The following is a 6,897-nucleotide window of genomic DNA, read 5'->3' as shown; positions in this document are numbered from 1 at the left end:
TAAAATCTTTGAATTTATACACCCAACACTGCAAATTTATTGTTCTGATTTCAAAAATTGAGAACACGGGTTTACTTGTGGAAAAAATGCAACACTAAAATCAAATAAAGATGGCATACAAACAGCATTCTATTAAATTCGTGAGATTTATGGCATATACACGGTACATTAAATACACAATTTCACATTAGTGGATCTAGTTTGGGAGTTAATTTCACAGAAAATGGGTCGGGGGAGTCCATAAAAGCCAGAATGTTGTCAGAATGCTTTACAGGTGCAGATAACATATTGCATGTACACAATATACTTGCTTCCACAAGCGTGTTGGTAAGTGTCCCTTTATCAGAGTGATTTGGTGAGTATATGTTTAATGTGACAATAGCACGGACACCAGTTTTACTAGCATAGTGATTTGGGTTTTGGACAGCACGGTGGAGTGGTGGTTAGCACTGCTGCCTCACAGCCTTTGTGGAGCCTCTCTGTGGTTTGGATAACTGGTGACTCTTCCCATGTCCTGTGAATGGCTTGCAACTAAACCATGTGTCTCCACAGTCAGCTGGGATAGGCTTCCTTCTGTATCTTTCTGAAGGATGAGCAGAAATAATGAATAGAATGATGGATGTATTTTCCATGTCCGCTTACTTGCCAATGTTTAGATACACCTCTGGTGAACCAGTCACAGATCGGAGGTCCCACTTCTTACAGTAAAATGTACATTAAGTCATTGCAACATGAGTTAGAGTTGGCATGAAGAGGACATTGTGGTGCTAAATTAGTTGAAAAGTAACATTCAACACAGTTACATTTCTGCATTCTAGCTTTTGGCCATTTTCAGTTCATTTTGACATTTCAGCCTACATGTAGACTGAATTTTCAAATAAACCCAAAGACAGCTTCACAGACCAGCCAAGTATATGATACATGCCCAGCATGATAGGAAATCAATGCATGCTGTGTATTTCTACCACACTGGGTTTAGGTAATTAATATGGAATCAAAAGTTAAGAGCAAGTTATTTTGTTTGTCACAGAAAAACAGCAAAAACAGCAATAATGGCCAAAGGCTGCTCCTGTAGTACCACTACATCTTTCAGACGGTATAATCTACATGACGTTACCTAACGGGCATTTTTGTGACAGAGATGTCTTGCATAACATTCTGGCAACAAAATTCTAGAAACAGCCAGTCCAAGGTTATATATTTTGTTGAATTGAGTACTTAGATTATCCCAAAATGTTTCCAACAATGCTCAAACTCAGAAATCTATAATTTAATTTTGTTTGCTTGTCAGTGGGATCAAATCCTTTTTACATGAAATAAACATTGGATAATATGTCAGAGAACGTGGAAGGAACAAAAGACAGTGAACCCATTCTATTGTGCATATTGCTCACGGTGGATCATGATTACTTTAGCATAATCGTTTTTATGATTTGCCAGATAATGCTAGCTAGAGAGGTTGTATTGGTAGTCAGCTTGTCCAATATAAGTTAGAAATTAACATAATTATTAACATTAACATGAATGAAACTAATACATTTGTCAATTGACATGATCTCTGACGAGAACAGCTCAAATAATTCAATGCTACTGTCATCAATCTATGTCTTTTGCTATTGTTTTCATTGAGAGTCCATTACATACTGTACCTTTAACTATATTCTGTAAGTAGAAACAGAACTGAAAGATTTTTTTATATTTTGTACATCATCTGTTACACAAATTTGCAAATTTAAGGGGAAAAAAGAAAGGAACACCACACTCAAAATACTACAAGGGTGATATTTTAGAGCCATTTTAATGTTAAGTATCTTGAATCCTTCTTTCTTGCTGCAGCAGAATGGTAAGAGTGAGGCACAGGTGCTTGAAATTCTGAGACAACGAACGGAGACAGAGAAAAAAACATCAGGTGTGTTCAGCTGTCTTTGTTTCTGATGCACTGCACGGTTGGCTGAGCAACTGCACCAACCGATACCGTCCCCCAGGTGGACAGGGACGCCTGCACAGGCCAGTACAAAACGGGGACCGCTGGAGGAAGCGTGGCTGGTTTTAGTTGTACCGTCTGAAATGCAAATGCAACAAAGGGTGCATGCATGTGGATCTACTGTAATTGTTTCATAACACCCGGCACCACATATAGCTTGAAAACACAATTTAACAGTGTATCATGTACTGTGGTAGATACATGACACTTGCACACACTTCCAGTGGCAGAATATATTTACGTAGCCGTCTGGAGACGTGTGTTCTTTGCACCATGTAATGCAGCTGAGGAATGGCTATGTAACAGAAGGAGAGAGGGTCACTGAATCCCTATCTGTGCGACATTTTATGTCAGGATTTGTGGACCAGCATCAATTCATTCTTAGCGAGTTCATTTTTTTTTTTTTTTTAATCAGTGTGGGTGTGCGCACACCAATCAGTCATGCTACTTGTATAGCACCTTCTGTACAAGCTAGTGCAATTCAATATGCTTTACAGGGACTTGACAAGCTGATAAGACATTTAAAATTCAAACCATAAATTTAAGACTAATTCATAGGAGAAATAAATATGGTAAAACCAACTGAAAATGGTTAAATAATGATATATATAAGATGTTATACATGAACTAGAAACATATGGATAACAGAAAATGACAAAAACTATGAAGGAATGGAAGATTTTATAATATGGACATCATCCAAGAAATGACCAAATCAAATAAAAGTCAATAAAACACCATAATCAGCTATCAAGCCAGTCTAAAAAGGGAGGTTTTAGGCCTGTTTTTGTGCTGCAGTAAAAACACTCTTGCCACAGGACCTGAGAGCTGGTTCATAAATTGGAAGCATGTCAGAAAAGGAGGCTGGTCCATGGAGTGCTATGAAGACAAGTAAAAGGATTTTATGATCAATACAGAAAGTGACAGGCGACCAGTATAACATCTTTAAAATAGGAGTAATATGCTCTTTTCTCCCTGTAGTTCTAGTCAGCTCTGAGGCAGCAGAGTTCTGAATCAATTGTACCAGACTCATAACTTTTGTTGGATCAAACCAGATGGGACAGTGTTTTAATGTAATCTAGGCTGCTAGATATAAAAGTGTGCCTCATTCGCTCTGGTCAAAGAAAGAAATGCTCTCACTTCAGCTATATTTCTATGAAAATTTAACAAGATATCTCACACTACTCAAATTTAGGCCAAAGACAAAAATGCTAGTATTACATGCATTAGAGAGTTTAATTTTGTTGCTTGTGTCTACATACATCTTGTTGACTCAAGGGACAAAAATGTGTATTTCAACAAAAAAAAGGAAAGTGCAGTTTTAATATGACTCAAAATGTGTTTTTTTTTTTTTTTAAATCTTATTTTGGCAATAATGAACTGTAGATTATTAATAGATGTATTGTTATCTTCAGTTTATAAAAAGAACATCAAATAATAACATTAATATTGTAATAATAAACGTTAATAAATAGCTGCTCTGTGTAACTAAAAAGACTGACTCTTAATGGTCATTTGGAGTCTGTTTTGTGTCATTGTTGTGTCTCTTTGTAGTCATGTAGATGATTTTTTATCTTTTTTTCTATTACAGGCCAGAAAACATTAATCTCACATAAGAAAAAGAGATGCTTTATATGAGATTTAGCTACAAGCTTCTGGCTGGATACGACATAAACAAGTGACACAAGACAATTAGACACTGTGTTAGTGATGCTGATGATCAATTTGATCTATTTCTACCAATTCTTAGTAATCAGTAAAGCTTTTATTTGGCTTCCTATGTGGAGATTGTTTCTGTTCATTGTTTCTCAACCATTTTGGTTGTAAAGTTCAGATCATTGCCATGTTGGAAAGTCCAGCACTTGATGTTTTTCAGACTTCTTGCTTCATTTTTATCTCATGTGAACACAGAACTGATCACCAAAAGCTTTCCTGATTTGTCCAGTCGAGCTTTTGTGTTCCTGTCCCTCCCTAGAGATCAGGTCCCAAGTCTAAGTCTGCCTATTACCACCTGGAGAATATTGCCAGAATGAAGGGTTTTCGGTCCAAACAAGTCCTTACTCATACCAGGAAACAGGACCACATCTCACCAGTCCTCAAATTGCTACGCTGGATACCTGAAAGTCAAAGGATAGACTTCAAAATCTTACTCTTGGTTTACCAAGCATCAAATGATCTTGGACCAAGATAGATCCTAGACTTGTTAGCTCCATATGAAGCATCCAGACCTCTTAGATCATCAGGAACAGGTTTTCAGTGTGTCCCCACAATCAAAACCAAACAAAGTGAAGCAGCATTCAGTTGCTATGCACCTCATCTATAGAACAAACGTCCTGAATTCGAATTCGGTCCTCTTTGTCTACTTTTACTGAAAAGTCCAATCAGAGACAGGAGTTGAAAATTAACTTAATGCTATACACTATACAGTTGATGTTTTCTATGCTAATTGCGTGGTCTCTAGTCAAATTAATAAATAAATTCTTATGGGGTACAAGCCCTATATGCCATATCTTGTTGTTTTTTCCAGTACAAGTCATTCTAAAACTCTTATTTATTTCAGAACTGGCATATCTGGTTCAGAGGCAACTGTTCATCCTATTATCCTATGTTTAAAAGCTCTCCTTTGTCATGGAAGGGTTGTACTCTCTGACTCAAACACCACATCTGCATCAGTTTGAGTCAATAAACCTGGCCAGCTTTACATTTTACCTTCAGCATCTGTTTGCCCTTTTGAAACCCACTTGTCCCTTATCCGTTTCACTGAGTTTTGCTTAGCAGTGGGAATTACAGCGGCATTTTCAGTAGTCCAGGGTGGTCTGTTCAGGCCGTTTCACAGCAACATCAGCAAGGTATCACCATTTTTCCTGACACTGTCTGTCCTCTGAAGGTGACACGTGAAAGCTGTCATATCACAGCTCATCTTGTCACTCTGTTCCCTAACAGCTCTCTGGATCTCATTTCCCTGGACGCCGCACATGACAAAATGCTTGCAAAAAGCTTTATGTGCCCTCCGAGTCACACCAACACTATTTGCTCTCTCTCTACCCAGTGCCCAGCTGTCAAAATACCCCTTTTCTCTTGCTAGCCCTCTCTCTTCCCATTTGTCTCAGTCCCCTTTTTCCCTTCCCTGTTTTGTAATCCCCCCCTCTCTCACTTTTACTCCCATTCACAAGCTTGAGCGCTTTATCCCTCTCATCCTACCTGTCATTATTCTTTCTCGTGTCCTTGAAATCCCCAAGTCAGGGAAACGTTCATCCTTAAAAGCAAAAGTGCTGACTGGACGGGATCTCGGCGGCAATTGAATGGTGCAAACTAGTTTGTGTGATGCTTTAAGGTGAGAGGATGACAGAGATGTAGAGACGTGTTTAAGCTCAGCACTTTAGAGAAACATGCAGTACAATGACAAAGTTTGGACAAAGACGGTATGTAGCATAAAGACTGTTTATAATCAGCAAAAACTGACTGAGCCAGTACATGCTCTCAGTGCTGTATGTCTTTGTTGAACCCTCATTCATATTTAGAAAGACTTTGTTTCTAACTGATGCTTAAGGCTGAAGGGCACAATGTCTAATAATTGAATATGTTTTTCTGCTAGTATTATTGATATACTTGAAACTAAATATCCAGATATCAAAACTTGGATCAGATTTTTGCCATATTTCGTCTGCTTATAAGTCTCAATTATTTCCAGATATTTCTAGCAGCTGGAGTCTTGGTTGGACTCTTCACAGGGAGTTAAAGTTCAGCCCTCTTAGCACAAAAAGTCCTCGTTTAGCTGAGGTTAGATTTTAAAAATCACTCTACACAAGGTATGATTTTCCAAGCACCCATTCAAAGAAAAGTCTAATTAAGAGAAAAGTCTAATGAAGGATCTAACTGACATTTGTGACTCGTGCTTTTTAAATATACTTTAATATTGCAGGCACCATGGGGGAAAAAGAAATAACACCTACAGAAAAAAAAGGCAGAGGAAAAAAAAAGAGTGCATTAACACCGCTTATGTAACTGTACAGAAAGTGCTGTTACAGCTCTAATTTAGCATCAGATGTGCAAAAATCAACACGTTTGAAGGTGCTTCTCTTCACGGCTCTGACGTAACTAAATGTGTGTGTGCTCACGTATCTATATCTGTTCCAGAAATCTAAACTTCTATTTAAATAAATGCACAAACATTTTTATCAATCTATCAGCTCAGTGTGCACTGGAAGTTTCATCAGGCTGCATTAGAATTTTTGTCCTGTCACAGTTCTCCAAATGTTTCTCATAATTAGATTTTTAAATGTGATGAACGCCGTCTACAAAACATATTCAATTATTCATTCGTGGACTAAATCCATGTGTTTAGAAACATTCTAAAAAGTTTCCAAAGATGAACTTGCCAACGCCTGTAAAACAAAAACTAAAAAGGATACGAGCTATCATATTAGAATTTCACAGTGAATATGGCCATGTGCCATTTATTATAAATTGGGTTTGGCATATGCAGCAGCTCTTGAATACTTATTGTCACATAAATTTGCATCTAAATGCATCCAGTTTTGATTCATGTCCCATACCAGCGTCTATAAGACAATCTTAACAATGCAATGCATAATTTGACCCACGACAAATTTTGACCACCCATCCAGAAAGCACAATTGCATATTTTATGAATCTTAAGCCATAGACAAAGGCGTCAATAAAAACTAAATGCTGAGAAAAACAAATTGGGAGGATTAAAATGTAGGCATATCTCGCAGGGATCTATTTATCTTATCCCCATTTTTAAGCAGGGATTATTGCAATATGTTCCTTACTGTATGGTGAGACATAAAACAATGCAACAGCATAACATAATTAAGGTTAGCTGGATTCAGCTGCAGTGCGAGCAGGGCTTTCTGCAAGGATATAGCGTAGCCAGCAAGTGGGTAAAA

Source organism: Amphiprion ocellaris, chromosome 12 (assembly GCF_022539595.1).
Source record: "Amphiprion ocellaris isolate individual 3 ecotype Okinawa chromosome 12, ASM2253959v1, whole genome shotgun sequence".
NCBI classification, from domain to species: domain Eukaryota; kingdom Metazoa; phylum Chordata; class Actinopteri; family Pomacentridae; genus Amphiprion; species Amphiprion ocellaris.
This window is presented reverse-complemented; position numbering follows the sequence as displayed.